The following is a 19,732-nucleotide window of genomic DNA, read 5'->3' on the forward strand; positions in this document are numbered from 1 at the left end:
GCGAAATATTAGCATCCCTTCATTGCAAGCTTGCCAAGGCTGCAAACCTGAACTATTTCATTGCTCAGTGAAATAAAAAAGAAGTCTAAGATAAGTTTGCTTGAGAAAATGTACAAGACTATGTGCAATCCCTTGCAAAATGACACCATCTGCACCCCTTGAGCTATTACGGGAAATACAACTCAGTTATCCACTGGATTTCACACATTTTCATGTATTCTAACATAGTTCTCAGCAAACAAAATGTATTAGGACATGCATTTAAATGAAAGATATATTTTGAGAGAAAATACAGCAGAGTTGTTCTGGGTGATGAAAGCTTTGTTACAATCTCACCCTGAAAGGGAATTTATACGACAGCTAGCTATGGCATGCTTGCATGGCACTTGGAAGATAAAATCTCCCTTATCCAGCACGATGAAGTTAAAACAATGTCATTAACAGCAGTATCTCGAGTACAATTATTACATGACATTTTTCCGCTTGCGAGAAACCAAAGCACCTCTCATTTAATCCTCACAACAACCCCGTGTGGTAGCTCAGGCTGATTGCCCCTGACTAGCCCAAAGTCCCTCAGTGAGCTTCATAGATGATGGGCACTTGAACCCAGATCTCCTGAGTCCCACTCTAACACTAACCATTACACCACATGGGATGCCAGGTCTACTTGTGTTACAGGAGTGCCAGCTGCTGAAACCTGAGGATGCAGATGGGGTGTTTGGACAAGTATGGGCAACCACACATGTGCTGAAATCTTGCCTGTCTTAACTCATTACATATAATACAGGTGATATTTGTGGCCAGGAGCTTACAAAAGCCTCCTTAAGAAAGGAGCAGTACCGAGCTCTATGAAAGAGCATCAAATTACACTCCCCTCTGAGGAAGCCTAGCATGGGCCTAGCAAAGAAGACTTCCTGTACACCAGCTGCTAACTGCCTTCTTGAACAAGATGGTTGAGTGTGCGGTTGCCCATCCACTCAGGAGCTCTTGAGTGAAGCTGTTTTTTTGGGATCCATTGAAGCCCAGAGTTAGGACCAGTTTAGGAGAGAAGGTCTAGGTTGGATGGCTCATGAGAGAGACAGAGGAACTCAGGCATGGACCCCTCAGGGGCCTTTGATGCCAATAACCTGGGGACTTGTCACCCAAGCCAAGTGTTGCTAGACAAGAAGGTTGGTTTCACAAATTTTCGCAAGGGGTCAACAGGAAAGCAACCCCTTCAGCTAATGCAGAAGAATCGGCACAACTGGGGCTCTACAAGTGTTTGCAGGCTTCCTTTATCCCCTGTCCCCCCCCCCCCCACTTTGGAAGACCAGGCCGAGGCCAAGAGGAAGCCCACAAACTCTTGGAGGGTGGGGTGCTGACGGAGCTTGTCCCAGCCCTGTTATAACCAGAGAACATGCTTGGAAATTCTGGTAGAGCTCAATGTTTACTAAGACGCATTGAGATGGGGTCCTTGTGGAAGTTAGATTGCCCTATCATAACCACTGAGTAAGTTCAAAACATTAGAGTTTAAATGTGCTGCAATGGATACAGAAGCCAGAAAAATATAGCAGTAGAAAACAGACCTGTTTTACTGCTGCTTTCATTTAATATTCCTGTGGACTCCTTTGGATTCATTCAGAGGGTATTTAAGGGAAGACAGAACCTTTGCCAATGAATGTAGTGAACTAATTCTATTTTTCCTCCATTTTAATAAGATTGGGTGAAGGTGTACCCATATGTTACTTATTTTAATAAAATAATTTCAAATACCTGCTTATAATTCAGTTCTTTTTTGTGCCATAAAATAACTGCATATCTCTGAATCCTAGTCTAATGTAAAAAAAAAAAAAAAAGTCAGGGCTTTTCACTAGAAAGCAGGGAGTCTAATTAATTAGGTTTATTATCCTTATCTTTTTCTTCTCTTACACCCCTGCTGCTTGGGGAAATTTTTACTCTGCTCCCCTATATGTGCAAACACACTAGGTTTCTGGAAAGGATGTCTTTGATCGCGTCTGAGTCCTGCTAGGAACCGGTATCATGCGCACTGCCGTTCACAGAGAGTAAAACACAGGGATATTTTCATCTTCTCCATGCTGGCCAATCTAACACGGAGAGGATACGTTCTGTGACTCCCTGGCACCGAGACAGAGCACCAAAGTTATCATCTTCAGGGCACTGATGCCTCTGTAGAGTTCAGCAAGCAAAATCCTATCTGCAGGACGGTGATACAGGAACCAGGACCAGCCCCAAAGTCCAAGCCCTCTCTCTCTCCTGTCCCCTTTTCTTGCAACTCTGCTCCCAGACTGGATAACATCAAACATGCTGCCCCAGGAATTGCTCTTGTTTTTCCAGCTGGCTGGCTTTTTCTTTCTTTTTTAATTAGCCCCTTTGCTCCCTGCAAATCATCTACCTGCCCACCACCAGCATTTTGCTGTTGGCAAATGGGGCAGTGCAACTGTACAGGACGCACTCAAGCACTTCTGAAGCACAGCAGATGCTGGCGGAAGAGAAGCTCCTGATGTGACTGCAGAGACAGGCGGTGGACATGGCGGCAGGAAACTGACAGCTGAAGTGGGGATCCAGTGGAGGACAAGTGCCATTGTCCTCATAGGCACCGTGTTGCTGACCTCGCTTCTAGTCACAACATTTATCACACGCTTTCATAGAAGTTCAGGTTAAGGACGTTATGAATACAGGATGGAGGTTTGATATATTAACCAAGAGCTGTGGCATATTATTTCCTTAAACAAAAACCTTTAGAACAATCTTAAGATTTGTAGCTGACTGTAGGTTCTTCACCAACCTGGGAAGAAGTGCCAACTGGAGTTCCATTGGATTCTTTTCTGGACCTGCTGATGTGTGTTGTTAGAAATTACTTGAGCAAAAGAGTAGAGAAGTCGCTCATCAAATTTCAGATGATCCCGCAGTTGGTGAGGCAGCTCCTACCTTAAGGAATGTCAGCAGAAATAAATGTGAAGCGCTACACTTAGGAAGGAAAAAATAAACCTTTGTGTGAGAGAGATCTAGGGTTTTAGTAAACACACACACACACACACACACACACACGCACGCGCTAAACATGAGGCAGCAGTGTGATACCACAGCTAACATGGCTGATGCAATTCAAAGCTGATCCTGCAAAAGCACATTATGTCTGGGTCATGAGACCTATGGATACCACTTCATTCTGATTTGGTCAGGCCTTACCTGGAGTACTGTCTTCAGTTCATGGCGCTGCGGTTCAAGAAGAATCTTCATAAGCACATTTTGAGAAGGAAGAAAATGACGGCACAGGACTTGGAGACGAAGTCTGTCAGGAAGGCTTGAAGGTGTTCACGTGATTAGACTGGATAAGAGATAAAGAACAGGCAAAACAAAAGCCTTTTTCCAAATATTTTAGGGTAGTCATTTATTTCTTTATTCATTTATCTAGTACAATTTCGTAGTGCCCAATAACCAAAGCAGTACACAGTAGAGCAAATGTGTTCTGTCTTGAACGAGAGAGTATGACCTGAGTCAACAGGTTCAAATTAAAGGGGATTTCAACTACTGGGAGGAGGAGGAGGTGGCGGTGGAAAAGGAGGAGGCAGCGGAGGAGAAGAAGGATGAGGACGAGGGGGAGGGGAGGGGGAGGGACCACCTTGACAGTGATTTCATGAAGATAATGAGCTGTTGGACAGAGGAACAGACTGCTTCCAAATGGTGTTTTGATAGAATTTCTTTTCTTTTTTTTAATTGCAGAATGACAGCCTGACCACAGTGCAGAAGCGGTAGGTTCCTAGATGGTATTTGGAGTCCTGGCCAACCCTGAGTCTATTTACAGTTAAAAAATTAAAAGCCAACATGTTCGTTTATCACTGTGTAGTACCATATATCCTAAAGATTTCTGGTCTACTTGAGCATTGGACATCTGTGGGAATGGGCAATTATTCCTTGTTCGAGAATCAAAAAGGGATTTACTCTAGCTCCCCTTCCATATTTCAGGCAGTGTAGTGACAGTATTGGTCAAAACAGAGTCACTTACCATGGGAAACGTATTTGTCATTGTTCTGTGCTTACTATAATTTGCTTTCCAAAATCCAGGGTGCATGCATGACTACACTTGGCTTTTGCTTTCTTTAGAATTAAGGATTCCAGTATGGCAGCAAGTCAAGGATGGCCAGCCCTGTAGTTCCTTCCTTCACTTTTTGCAGATGGAAGTTGTCAGCAGCACAAGTCAGGAATATCTTGGCCGGTCCATGTTTGGCAGAAAAAATCTCCTAACAGATACCAGTAAATTGAAATCTACTGTCACTCCTCTATCATGCCTCCTTTAAACATTGGCAGTTTGTTTTTCAAAAGTGTCTTCCTTGCCTTTTCAAAAGTTTCATCCAGAACTGGTTGGTCGGTAGTAGATTCTGACCGTCTGTTGCATCTTTAAGTGCTGAATTCCAGTCATGAGAATCATTCCACCAGATTTAAGTTCTATCTATCAACTCACATCTGCCCTCCTGTATTAAGAATTTCAGTTTGTGATCTTCTTTTCCCATATGCTGAGCATTCGTATCTAGTCATCAAAGACCATTAGCTTTCTTCCTACCTTTTTGAAAGTCCATTATTGGGTGCCAATAGTGGTGATCCTCCCATCATGGTACACCAGCCTTTGTCCATTGTTACCCTCAAGTTTATTTCTTGTCAGCCATGTGACTGAGCCAGGAAAGAGCAAGGCTGAGTATCCAAAGAAAAAGTACTGAATTAGTGGAAACAGAACTGGACCGAAAATGCTGCATAACACCAGTAGGAAAAAAATTTCTAGGAAAAATCCCCCCACCCCCACAAACAAAGGTATGGTTTTAGCTCTTTCTTCAAGCTCGAGAATATTTGGTGTTCCTCCAGCCAGAAGCAACCATCTCCCATCCCTTCCCTACCTTTTCCTACAGATGAGTGTATCCTGGGAGTTTCTTTTAAAGGGGTCAGTGAACGATGTCAGGGACAAATTTGGCCCATTAATTTTTACCAGGTAGATCTGTGTTTGAACAGTTCCCATTACTTCAGTGCTGCAAGGCAGAATTATGCTTTGCTCTGTCTTATAATAAGGTGGAGATACTGGATGATAAAGCTCGCAGCAAGACTCAGTATATTTAATACGCTCCAGGATTTGACAGAGCTTTTTATTCCTCCCATAGAGAACCGTCCCTCTTCCTCCAAGCCCCTGCTATTTATCCTTCGAGGAAGAACATTTAATTCAAATGATAAATTGACCGGTTTAATGTTATTGAATGTAACAGGGATAAGATATAAACTTGCTAATCAATCAAAAGGAAAGAGTTTATGAGCTACAGAAACAAAAGAAGGAAAGAAATCTCATTGGTGCTTCGTTATGTTCATTTGCTCAATTGTTTGAACCACTTTTGTCCTTCACAACCGTTGAAAGAAAGTTCAAATGTACTGCATACTTCTCATTATTTTATCTATTTTCCTTGAGATGAATTTATGGGATGTAGTAAATACACTTAGCACCAATACTATCCACTTACATTTGGGCTTTTTACTTCAGTGCAGACAGGAAGTAATGAGCAATGTATGCATTGTATGCCTAATACCTTGAAACAATCAAGTCGTCATTATGGGGTGAGCAATAAATATCGGCACACTTTAAATGTTTAAATGTGAAAATAAATCTCTTGGGCTAATATTTTTCTTAGACATAGTGAGATATTTAGGGACCGTAAAATGATTGCCTCAGTTGAAATGGCTGTTCATTGGATGAACAGGCAATTGAAAGTGATATGCAAATGTGACCTTCAAACAAGTTGAAGCGAGAGACAAAACGAAGGAAGGATTGCATCTGTTGAAAATAGCTTGCAAATGCTGTTTATTTATCTGAGTTAAAAAGTCACCTATACCCTTTCCAAATTCAAAGTTTAATCAGCAAAATAAGCTGCCTTAGTTTGTAATGTGGTAGTTACTTGTGCCCAAGCCAGGCCCTGTGGCAGTTGAGCTGGCTTTTAAAAATTGAACACATAATGCTAGTCAGGATGTAGCGAGACTATTGAGCTGGGCAGTGAGAAGTGATCAAGCAGGATCAGACATGCTGAAGAAAACTAGAAGGGAGCAGTAGAATTTGGAGCAGATACTGGTCTGGACTGTCAGAGCAGAGCAGAATAAAATGCGCAGCAGAAAGGACAACGTGGATGCGAGATATGGCTCAAGAATGCAAAGAAGAGCCATTGATAGAAATGCCAGGGAAATTTGCTTCAGCTCCTTTTTTGACCAAAATTTATGCAGTTTACACCTCCCAGCAGTATTCATAGTCTGAATCTTTCCAGGTTTCTCATTCAATCTAGGGAGCAAAAAGGATACGTTCAAAGACTGCCTTGGGAAGAAGGCATTGAAAAAAGTGCACAGAAATCTTTTAGTCCATGTAAAAGGATCTGCATCTTTCAAAACCAGGCAGAACTGATTTGGACCTTAGCAGGCGCATGAAAATACACTCAGCTCTTGTGCAAGTAGTCAGAAGGAGCTTTGGACTGGTTGTTGGAGAACTCTGGGAAGCTTAGGTTTCACTGCTTTGCACCTCTAGCTGTCAACCAGCTTGCCAATAGCTTTGTCCTGCAACCATTTATTGGGCTGCTGAGAGGTGGAGGAGTGTGTGGAAGCTTCCAAGCTGCTGGTTTGGAGCAGGTTTGCTGCCATGCCTGCATGGAGAACCAGGGGTATTGCTCTTTCCTTTCTCAGATATGGCACCACTTCTAAGTAGTGTGCAAAAAAGGGCAGCCATCACGAGACAAAAGAGTGGCCCTCACGGAGAACTGGCATTGTTTCTCTGCCACTATTTCTCCCTGACACCACCCCCGCCCCAGAAAAACTTCAAAAGAATGCATCCTGGGTAAAGAAATTATGAGTTTCCAGGAAGCAACCATGAGATCAGCTCCTGCTGTCACCAGAGGATGGCTGTGAAGCCACAACCGGAAAGAAAAAAGTCAACACATGTGAATAACAAAGCAAACGCAAAACTAAGGAATGAAAGTGAATGTGAATTTAACAAGTGCGTAAAAGAGAGACTATTTCTATGTCCCTTTGACAGCCTCTGAAGGGGTGTATGGTGTAGTTGTCACTGTTGCTGTCATTGTCTTTGGAGACCTCACTCTTACATTGGAACCTGGTCCAGTGTCGGAAACAACACTGAGATCAGAGATGGAACTCCATGCTTGGATACCCCTCCCTGCTTCACAGCCACCAGGGAAAGGAAGGCAGGAAGGGACACATAGGGTCGGGACAAACCCTTTTGAAAACATAGAAACAGAGAAACAGAGGGAGTCAGAAGGGGCCTCCTGGGCCATCCAGTCTGGCCCCCGGTTCTTTCCCTCTAGCACCCATGGACTTCCTGTCTTGCTTGGCCCAGTCCCGCACAGCGAATAAAGCCAAGAGGAAGCCTGTGAACGCTTGTGGCCTTCTGGTTGCGCCAGGGTGAGGAAGAGGAATGCTCTGAATGGACGCGCCAGTGGCCACTCCCATTGGCCAGCCTTCTTCCCCACTTGGTGCTGCTGGGGACAGTGGAAGCACGTGTGGGAAAGGGGTGCCGCTTGTGTAGCAGATGGGGCTTGATCCTCAAGATCACCCCGAGAACCCTGGTGTGCCCTCCAAGAACTCCAGCTCTGCCATCTTTATATCTTTCACTGTCACCAGATTCCATTTTGCATCATTATCATTTATTTATATACTGCAGTATAAAAATGTATACATCGCATTGGATCATTTATATTTTCATATATTCATATATTTATATTCATTTATATTTTATGCCACTTATTCTTGTGTAGTGCCCCACTATTCTTGTGTAGCGCCCCGATATCTTTGGCTATTGGGCAATGTAGAAACATAATATAAATAAAGTCACAAACGTTCAACCCAACCTATCTCACAAGATACAGCTGTTGTTGAGGATAATCCTAAGAGGAGAAGGAGATTTACGTAAATCACCTTGAGTTCCTTGAAAGGTTAAAAAAAAGTTGGGATATAAATAAATAAATGCTTTTGTTGTTTTCTTATGTATTGTCAAGTTGTCCCTGATTTATGGAGAGCCTATCAATAAATGACCTCCAATAAGCACCATCCTTCACTGCCCTGCTCAGCTTTTGTCACCCCAAGGCTGTGACTTCCTTTATAGAATATAAATCTTATATTTGCTCCTCCTTTTCTTCTGGCATTGACCTTTCTTAGCATGCTTGTCTTCTCCTGAAGTCTTACCTTCTCGTGATGTGGGCCAAGGCACAACAGCTTCAGTTTTGTCATTTTTACTTCCAGAGAAAGTTCCCTCTTCATTTGATCGAGAACCCACATTTTTATCTTTCTGTCCATCTAGAATACAAAGTTCTCCTCTAGTACCATGTTTCAAACACATCAATGTTCTTTCTGTCAGATTTCTTCCCAGTCCAACTTCCACACCTTCAGATAAAGATCAGGAATAAAATAGTGTGTATGATCTTGCTCTGTCATTACGCTTGCTCTTTTCTAATTCCTTCATTGCTGCCCTTCTGCTTGCAATCTTCTTTCTAATTTCTTGGCTGTAGTCTTCATTTTTAGTCGGTGATTGAGCCAAGCTATGCAAAATATTCCACAATTCCAATTTCTTCATTGCTGACCTTAAAGTTATGACATTCTTCTGAAGTTTGGCTTTCTGCTCAGCTGCAGCTGTTTAAAATGCAATGCATAAAAAGTTCATGTTGTGTAACTTTGCAGGAATGTGAGACTCCAAATTAAGCCACACTAGAAAAATTTGTTTCTTCATGCAAGAGTTTTCCCCATTGACAATTTGCCTTCCCCACTGATCGTCTCTTGTTCTTCCTTTCAGAAGGAGCTGAATCATAGCAGAGGTGTGGGGCCACAAATGGGAAGCCACAGTAACCAGTGAAACGTGGTATGCGTGCCTCATTTTCATGGCAGCTTACCAGAAGGAACTTTTCATTGCTGTGTTTGGGGAACAGTAGCTGCGGCACAGAATGCAGTACTGGATCTTCTAGTTCTCAGGAACCACAAGGCAGCCAGTTGTATTCCGGCAAGTCCTATAAAGGTAACTTCCCAATTGGACTAATGCAACACACTCTATGTGGGGCTGCCCTTGATGAAGCTCTGGGTACATCAGTTGGTTCAGAATAGAGCTGCCAGGGGACCAGAATGGGGACCAGAAGGTATTCACATATAAGGGTGGTCCTCTATTGGCTAAACTAGCAGCCAATTGAAGTCCAGGCCAAATTAAGGTACTGGTGATGACCTACAATGCCTTAAATGGCTCAGGTCCAGGATACCCGAAGGAGCGCCTTCTTCCCTCGAAGGAGATCAGGAGGGTGGCTACCCAGAGGAAGGCCTTCTCTGCGGTGGCACCCTGACTATGGAATATGCTCTCCAGAGAGGTTTGCTTGGTTCCAATGCTTTATTCTTTTCAGCATCAGGCAAAACCCTTTTTCCCCATTATTTTAATGTTTAGTGATTTTAACTGGGATTTTATTATCCTGAGTTGCCGGATGCTGTGTTGGTTTTACTTTGTTTTATTTGTTCTTCTGTTGTAAGCTGTCCTGAGATGTCAGTGGTAGATGGGTTAGAAAAGCTTTAAATAAATAAACAAACAAGCAAATAAATAATAAAGCCACAAGCATTCCCTCATCTGAGCACTGTTGAATCAAGGTGGAACTTCATAACTATGAGAACTGTTCAGCTGTGGGGCAGGCTGCCTCAGGAACTGATGGGGCTCCTTCACCGGAGGTATTTAAGCAGAGTCCAAAAGCCATCAAGCAGGGCTGCTGTAGTGTCTCGCATTGAACAGCCTGAATCAGGCAAAAGATGGATGACCTTGAAGGCCCTTTCCAATCCATGCTTCTGTGCGTACCAAATTGTCCTCCTTCTGTTGATAGCAGGTCATCTGCTATAAAAACATGGGCATTTTAATCTGTATATTAGTTTTCTACATTGCCCAAAAGTTCAGAGACTTCTCTGTGAGGTTGGAAGTTGGGTCTACCTTATCAGGTCTTTTTCCAGGCCAAGGGTGAACTAAAAATATTAAGAAACTGTAGTGACAAAGAGTTCGCTTACATGCTTTACTGTAGGCATTTATTTCTATAAAAGATACAGAAAATTCCCTTTCTGTTGTTTCATGCCACATCCCCAGAGAAAATTAATTCAGTGTGATTAACATCCTTACACTGCTTAGCAATGGAGGACGCCTCAATGTGTCACTTATTGTAAAGTGTTGCTGGAAAATGCAGGCATTTGTAGCATCCGTATTCGTGGTACAGGCTGCAGCTGTTGATGGGATGAGAGCTGAACAATGGAAGAATCAGTTGCCATGGCCCTTGAATCAGCCTCTGTCATTGAGATGGCATTCTTGCATGGCAAGTAAGATGGAAAAGATTCCAAGGGGTGTATCACCATCTCAGCTGCATAAAAAGGAAACAAGTTAGATGAGCAGTGTGTGCGGCAATTGTGAGATGCTGGGAGAATAGGAGAAGTCTTGTCTATTATAGCATGGCTGAAGCTAAAGGGCGAGAGCAACAGCCATGGAGACACGGACAGGAACAAGAAATAAGAGAAGATGCTGGAAAAGTTGTATATGACAGAAGCTGTTGCCGAACGGTCAAAGAACAACCGCACACGTTCCAAAAGTAGAAGATTGAAAGATGCTGATGCCTTTGCCTTAACTCTTTGGAAACCTTGGTCTACCCATTAAGGGGACCGAATTAGATAGACCGGTGCTCATGCTTTGAAAAAGGCAGTTTTCTACTATGTGTGTATTTATTGATTTTTTAATACTGCCTGATAGCTGAAGCTCTCTGGACAGTATATGACAGTGCCTTGTTGTTTTTAGCAGGAAAAAATATGGAATATGGAAAGCACCTACTTTTAATTTAATGCAGCATAGACCTGATAAAAACATCACCTGCTAAACCATTAAATAACCTTAGGAGTCCTAATATGCTTCAGCACAGATGGCTGTCTCGACTAAGAAAAGGACAAAGTTGGCGATGGGCGGGCCTCAATGGGGAGGTCATTCCATTCCACCACCAAGAAGGCTGTTTCCCTTGTTGCCTCCAAGCAAGCCTCCCTTGTAGGTGGCAATTGGAGAAAGGACGGAGATGTGATTGTTGTTTCCGTATAGGGTGTTTGTGGGGGACAGGGTGAGCTGAAATGAATTCAGAAGACTGGGAGCTAGTGGTATCCTCCAGAAAATAGTGTGGTATCAATGATGTTGTGGAAAAAGGAACGGAACAGAACAGGGAAGGAAGGAAGGAAGGAAGGAAGGAAGGAAGGAAGGAAGGAAGGAATCAGTGACTTCTATTCACCACTTCTGTCCAGTTCCTTGCATTTCATTTGCATTATACTAAGGAAAGCACAGAAGGTGTATATTAGGCAAAAATATGTTTCATTACACACATCCAAAATATCTGCATTTGATGCTCGGCATGTCTGAGTGGGATGGTGTCACTTGGTGTCCTGCAACAGCAGGGGGTTGGACCCAATGACCTCCATGGCCCCTTCCAACTCTGCTATTCCATGATTCCATGATTCTGTGAACGAGTTCTGCTGATCAAACACCATAGCCAGAACATTCATATATTTTGCAAAACAATCAGACAAGGAGAAATCAGTGTTTGCTTTGGATGGAGTGAAGTTCATTCATAAATATCCTGGAATTCTGTGAAGAAAAAGTAAGGTAGAACTGCTTTCAGATAAATAGATCTAGCTGGCTGGTTGGTTTAACAATGATGCATGTCTCTTGGACTTTGGGGATACTGGCTTGGGGATTCATTGCCATGAGCTACAGAAGAGACCTTTGAAACAGCTGGCACTGGCAGTGTGAGCCTCTTTCAGCCTCTTTGGTGTGTCTACTGTCATTGCTGCTCTTTTAAAAATGTAGTTTGCAGTTACAACCCCTTTCAAATGCAACTGAGCATGCAGCCCATCTGCATTGATTACCAGCACAGATAAGGGAATTCCAGCAGGTGTAGCTTTCCCAGTCCTGATATCATAAGCTGAGCTGCCCAAACTGTCAGCTTGTTGCTTGCGACCACTGCAGCAGAGTCATTGTGAATGAATACCTGCTAGAAACCAAAGCTTTGTCATCTCAGTAGCATCTATCCAGCAACATTCTAGCCCTCAAGGTGACCCAGGTGTCAACCTGCCAACAGTTCCACTTCCATCTGAGCCATTCAGCTGTTTACACACTCCACATCTCCCCTCTGCCCACGTGCATTGGCTGGGTGTCTGAGGTCACCCCTCCTCGAAGCCACTGCTTTCCGTCCTTCAGCTGAGCAAATAGTGACAGGTAGAAAACAGGTCCTGTGAGTCTTTCACTTTCCTGCCTTGCCTTGGCAAGAGCTTGTGTGAAGTGTTGGATGGTTTGCACTTCCTCAAGGACAGGTTCTCACAAAAGCCCTCTGTGCATTCACCCTGCCATTCTGTCACTTCTGCCCGTGTTTCAGGTCCTTTGCTCCATTGCTCACAAAAGAGAGGAAAACATAACACAGTACAATTTTAGCATCTTTTTTCCCTGTTGCATGGTGTAAGTACTAGTACTAGAATTGAAAACCTTCTTGCCCATTGAAGTTAGTTCAATGTGCACGTTAATGTGAACATTTAGCCTCTTTCAACCATTATGAGAAGTGAAACTCAGTTACCCTTTGAAATGCACATGCTTTCAAATTGTGTAATGGAGTGTTCCAACTGAAAAATGCATACCAATATGTGTCTTTTAAGGAAAAGTGCAGACCAAAAACACACTTTCATGAAAATAGCACTCTGTGATGCATTATACTAAGGAAAGCACTTGCAAAGAAGGTGTGTATTGGGCAGAAGTATGTAAAATGTTGCATTAGGGAAAACAGTCACACAAATGCTTATGGATTTCCTTGAAAACTTTCAAAATATTTGCAAAATCAGGGATGGATCAGATTTAAGGATGGAAAAGCCCTGGAGAAACGGAGAGAAAGCAGAACTGCCAGACTGATCTAACCCTATAGGACAGTCAACTATAAGTAAAGCTTTAGACTGGATTACAGTAGTGATCATGAACTCTTGATGTCAAAGATCAGAGTAAAGCTGAAAAGGATGACTAAAAGAAACATAGTGCCACAAGAAAACTTAAAGGGCATTCCTGAGGAATTTGAAGTACATGCAAAGGGAATTACTCAACTGAGCATGAGCCAGAAGAACTGTGGACTGAACTCAGAAACATTATAAGAGAAGAATGCAAAAAGAAATTTCATGTAGCAAAAAGTGTGTGTGTGTGGGAGAGCGAGAGAGTGAGAGAGAGAGAGCGAGCAAGCACAAACCTATGTGGATGGCAAAAGAAACACAATTGCTAAGAACAAGTGAGAAGCGAAATTAAAAGGTGACAAAAATAGTATTAGAATTTTGAATGTAATTTTTCAGGCACTATTACACAGAGACAAAGAGTCACTATTGCAAATACCAGCACAAAGAAAGAAAAGAAAGTCAGAAAAGATGAAAAACGAGGACCTCTTCCAGAAGATCCAAGAAATATTTAAAGTGAGATTCAAACCTAATTTAGGAATGCTAAAAGACCTGTACACCTAATACAAGCTTCAGAAACTGAGTCAGTCCAAATACTAAGAGAACATGGCAACAGATACGCAAAACAAAACAACGGCCCACAGACTGGAAATGTGCAATAGGCATTCCAATTCCCAAGAAAGGAGATGCAAGGAAATGCAGGGCCATTGAACTAATTTTCCATGCAAGCCAAGTGATATTCAAAATGTTGGAACAAAGCATGATTTCCTATAGCTAAAGGAATCAGACAAGAGTTTGCCTTACCTTCCCATCAATTCAATTTGTATATCATATGAAAAGCTGAAATAGGATAATGGGGGGGGGATTAAAATTGGGGGAAGTACCTCAGTAATTTAGAATGTGCATGATATTCTATTACTGGCAGTGAGCAGCAATCAACTGAAACAAATGAAACCAAGAGAGAACTTGCAAAAGCTGAACTGCAGCTGAACATTAAGAAAACAAAATTCATGCTATGCATGACTGGCACATCTTTAGGACCAAGATGAAGAAATTTAGAGTGCACAAAATGTTGCATGTCTTGGCTCAGTCATGAACTCAAGTGCAGCCAAGAGATTAGACGAAGAGTAAGGCACGGAAGGGAAGCCACAAAGGAATTAAAGATCATCAAGTGTACAGATGCTTCACTGGAGACCAAGACCATGATTATCCTTTCTACTGAATGGGAGTGAAAGCTGGACAGTGAAGAAAGTGGACAAGAAGAAAATTGATGCATTGGAAGCAAGGCGCTAGAGGAGAGCTTTGTGAATGCCCTGGATTGACAGAAAGGCAAGCAAGCAAGTTCTAGATCAAATGAAGCCAGAACTTGCCCCAGAAGCAAAGATGGCAAAGCTGATGCTGTCCTACTTCGGACACATCATGAGAAAGCAAGCCTCCTTGGAGAAGACCATCATGCTAGGGAACATCAAAGGCAGAAGAAGAGGAAGACCAATGATGACATGGATTGATTGCATAAAGGGAGCCACAGCTTTGACGAGGACAGGAAATTTCAGACAGCATTCATTCATAGGGTCACCATAAGGCAGAGGTGTCTTGATGGCACTCAAAACAACAAGGAGAAACTCTCCTGCTGCCTGGCAGAATTCTGCCTCCTCCCAAAAGTTCCAAATGTACCACCCATCTAGGAAGTGGAGGTGAGTGACTTCCACAGACAAAAATGATGGAGAATATTTAAAGAAAGTGGTCTTCTTTGCTGTGGAGGGTTGCAAAAAGGAAAACTTCCAAAGTTTCTTGAGGATGTTCTGCTCTTTTCCATGATTCATGTAATTTATGGCATCGACCTGCAATTACAGTGAATGTTGGTTTGCACAATGACATTTCTTAAACACTGTGATTTCTTATTAATATTCTGTAAATGGGGTTGCTCTTTCTGGCTGTATTCCTGGAACTCTTTGTTGTGTCATCCGTGGATGCATGTGCTTCTGATTTTTCTTTCTGCCCTTTTTGTATCTCCATATATGGTGTTAGCACAAGTTGTCACCTCAGATACGACAGCTAAAAAGCCAAGGAGAAGTGAATGGGAGGGGAGATGGAGCCGTGTCTGAGGAAAAGGTCAACAAACACTGTCAATTTCTGTTTTGGCCTGGAGCCTTACTAAAGAACACAGCATGTAGGACAAGACTCAACATCATGTAAGTTGAATGAACTACGGAAGCACTGCATTAGAGTCCGCTTGGGAGAACCTCTGGAGACCAGATGGAGGAGGGAAGGAAAATGGGTTGGAGCAGAGAAAGATAGGCCATCTGATGGGCCCCAGGAGGACATTTGCAAGATGATGGTCTTATGGCTTCAGCTCACAAATATTTCAAGGAGGTTCAAGCGAAGTTGTGCATATTGCATAACACACTGCCTTCATCACATTCCTCAGTAAATGGTAGGGTGAGTGTCTGTCTCTTCCCAGCCCGCTTTTCTAGACAACTTTTGCTTGTGCTCAGCCATAAATTCTCCCTTTCATCTCTGCATTCATCAGTAATAAACCAAAATTCTGCAGAAATGTCCACCTAAATAGATCTTTAAAGAAGCTTCTCAGAATGCATTTTCTACCAAAATACAAATGTCTAAACATACTTTCTCTCAAAGCATATATTTTCAGCAGAATATTGATGTACCATGAATTGGGAACAACGTCAGCATCTTCAGAATTTGTGAATAACAGAGGTTATCATCTGCACCTTCATTCACAAGATGTGGGAACACTTCAGTCTGTATCATGATCCACTTTTTTAGCAGCTGTACCTGGCAGCCTCCAGATGCAAAGCCTGGGTAGGAAGAGAGTCACAGCTGTGCTTGTGGGCAAACTGAAGGGGCAAATTGTGTGAACTGGTACGTTCAGATAAGCCAGTCTACATGCCTGTTAGAATTGCTTGGTTTTTCTGGCACCAGTTTGGACCAGTTCTTCAGCCTATTCCATGCTCCTTCTGGGTCTATGAAGAGACTGCTTGGCAGAAAGAAGTTCCTAGGCTTGACCCAGAGCATCTCCTGCTGTAAGACATGGTGACAGGTAAAGGAAAATATCCATCTCTGCCTGAAACTCTGAAGGACCACTACTACAACTGCTGAGCTACTAGCTTACTTCTGGGCTAACCTTGATGGACAAATGGAATTGACCAGGTCTAAGGCAGCTTGCTATGTTCCCTTTATGGTCCATTAAAGTCTCTCTTGACCCATTGCCCTGCAATCATTTTGCCTGACAGCTCCCAGAACTCCAACCCATTGACCATGTGGGCTGAGGCTGATGGTCATTGAAATCCAATGCATCTGGAGACCATCAGGTTGGAGAAGGCTAGCCCATTTCTGCCATGAGACCTTTTAGACAGATCCCTACATGGGCCAGTTTCAAGTCACATGTCTTTCTATTCGAAGTGTGATTTGTACGAATTCATACTTACACTACTGCCCAGTGGCAGGAATACACATTTGTGGATGTGAAATAAATTCTGCATATATACCCAAAATATAGGATTCCACTGAGGACTTGATTACAAGAAAGATGGTAAGAAAGAAACACAGATGGAGCACATTAACTCCTGTGCCCCAGCCCAGTGCTCTTAACCACCGCAGTGCAATATATGGAAGGGCAGCTCCATATTTCTGGCCTGCTTATCGGCCCCAGCAGCCTCCTGACTGACCACCGTTGGAAACAGGATTCTGGGATACGTGGGACACTCTCTCTCCTGATATTCTTCATAAAATTTATTTTCCATAAAACATTATTGATTTAAGCAACTGAGCAATTTTCCACCAGAGAGACATTAGAAACCGGGGTTTAAACAGATTAATATTAGATGATTCCCATCTTGACAGCAGAGTTCAACCACAGAGGCACATTTTCCCCAGTATGACATTTTCCAGTCTATATCCTCATTTCCACTTGGTTATAAAATTAACCCACAATGCAAAATTTTAATTATTCAAAATGAGCACCTCTACATATTTTATACCCCTCGTGATGAGCGTTATTGTACACCAGAGATTCACTATATGGGAAAAGCACCAAAATTACTTCTATCAATTAGCAATATTATTATACTTAAAGTCTTGATAAATTATTGAGAGAGATTTGTTACTACTTGGGGAGAAACGTAAATAGAAAAAGACAGCGGAATTGCCATCTATTCCTTTTCATCAGCCATGATTACACATAAGGTTCTCTCTAGGGCAAGTACGTCTTTATTGAAATGGTTTCTCCTTCCCTGGTCTCCAAAGTATTCTGGTTGATCGGCACCCAATACCACAACACAAGAAAGGTGTCAGTGCTCACATCCACAACTGCATGAGAGAGGGAGCTGAAGCTGATGGGAGGTCCCCTGGAAAGATGGGATGTCCCCTGTGGACACGAGTCTCCACACCACAGGAAAGTCCATATGCTTTCTGAAGGGATGCTTTCTCATATAGCCTCCCTTCAGAAAGATGTATAAACCTATCCAATTACTATGTAGGTAAATTATAACAATCACCAATGCACTAGTTCGACACATACTCATCTGCTTGCTCTGACATCAGTTTACAACCAGCAAAGACTACATCTCGTGTCAAAACAAAACAAAACAAAACCAACACAACACAGATTATCTCATGGGTTATCCCAGATTGTTGTTGTTAGTTCCACCTGGCACCGTCGTTATTTGCTTTTCGGCGCCAGGCCAAGACCTTTTTATTTAAATGATATTTTAACTGTTAACTGTTGTTATTATTTATTTATTATACACCTGCCAAGATGTATCTGGGTTTTTAAATTTTATTCAGCATTTGTTTATTTGCTTTGTAAGCCGCTCCGAGGCTTGTTGCACAAGGGGCAGCATAAAAATGCTTTAAATAAATAAATACATAGTTGCGAAGGCACGTCCAACCCATCATGACTCCATGGACAACATTCCTCCAGGCCTTCCTGTCCTCCACCATCTCCCGGAGTCCACCCAAGCTCACATCCACCACCCCAGTGACCCCATCCAGCCACCTCATCCTCTGCCGTTCGCCCCTAGCTTCACCCACAAACCTAGTGCATGGACGGTACCTGAACATTCTTCAGCCTTTGCAGAGGCGATTCAGGTTGAATTTAAGTGTTTTGGCTTCCGATCACTTTGCATTTCTGGCAACTTTCTTTTCAGGAAAATGGATATGCTGATCCCTGTGCATAATATAGGTTCACTAAGCCCCTTCTGCTGTCTTACTCTTAATGACAACAAGCTTCCAAGCCTCATATACAACTCTCTTCTAGTTCTCTTGCTTTAGGCTCTACAGCAGATGCTGGGAAGGGCCTTCTTTGTAGTGGCCCCTGGCCAATGGAATGGCCTTTCCAGGGACACCTGCTGGATAGCTTCACTCTACACATTTACGTGCCAGGCTGAACCCTTCCTCTGCCAGCAGACTCCACCATCAGCACATTTATCCATATCCTGCTTTGTTTCCTCCTACAAGGAAACCAGGAGGCTGGGAGGTGGACTAGGCTGAGTCTCCGTGAATGACCCAAAGCCACCCAGTCATCATCATGGCCAAGTGGCAACCACAATCCAGGTCACTCAGCCCCCTGGTCCTATGATCTAAGAGCCCCAGTATACTCGCTGTCAGATTATATCCTTAGCGAGTTGCCCAGATCATTAATTTTATAGTTGGCTCTGTAATCTTCTTAAAGTTTCATATTTTATTGCTTGGATATCTTTGTTAAAGCAATTCTTGTTTGGTTATTTTGTTGTTGTCATGACTGTCAGTCACCTGGTGGGCTTTGGCAGATGCGTGATATACAACTGTAGCACAAAATAGATATGTAACATTGGAGATGCTTGTGTAAGTTCTTTGCTGATCTGTGACACTTAGTATGCACACCATGTTATGCTTGGAGATCTTTGGGTGAGGAAGTAAGATCCAATATTCTGTATTCTTTTTGAATGTGCTATTCATCAAAAGGAAGAGGAAGAGGAAGAGAAAAATGGGAAAAACTGATCTATCATTTACGGCCTTCCTCTAACAACACTTTCAAGTTCTGGAAAACATCTTTGCTTCCAATCAATTCTTTAATTAAATGCCCGCTTTCATAGCCTGCACAATGGTGGCATAGCATGGGATTCACACTGGCTATTGCAAATTAGAAGTGAAGAGGAAAGACACAACACTCAAATGTTTTATTAAGAAACACACACACACACATCTAAGGAGCAGCAGTTCTATTGTTGTTGGTGGAATTTGTGCTGTTGTTGTTATTGATTTCATGTCAGGCAATTGGAACTGATTTTTTTGTGATGACAAACAGACTGGACAATGTCCCTTATTATCCTTTGGCAAGAAAATACACTGTGTATGCAAAGTGACTGTAGAAGTGTCTTCCTCTCTCCCTCTCCCTCCCTCCCCCCCCCTAAACGTCTATGCATGCATGTGTGCCTTCATAATTCACGTTCACTTCTGTACTTACTGGCACTAGAAGGTTCTGGAGCATATTAACTGGAATCTGGCATATGACAAGCGAGTATAGTGTTATAATTGGTCACAACCGAGAGAGCTGCATGTGCTTGGACTCCTCACACACGGCGAGACAATGCCTAGCATGGTGCCAATTCTTTTCCCTGTCTCTTTCCAGCCATTCATTGTGGGGAGGAATACAAAGAAATTGTGCCCAACAATGGTGGGGAGGGGTAGGAATTTTGGAGAAGCGTCTCAGCATTCAGGGGTTCATTTTCTAAGAACATGGTCC

Source organism: Varanus komodoensis, unplaced genomic scaffold (genome assembly GCF_004798865.1).
Source record: "Varanus komodoensis strain SLA01 unplaced genomic scaffold, ASM479886v1 scaffold75, whole genome shotgun sequence".
Lineage (NCBI taxonomy): Eukaryota > Metazoa > Chordata > Lepidosauria > Squamata > Varanidae > Varanus > Varanus komodoensis.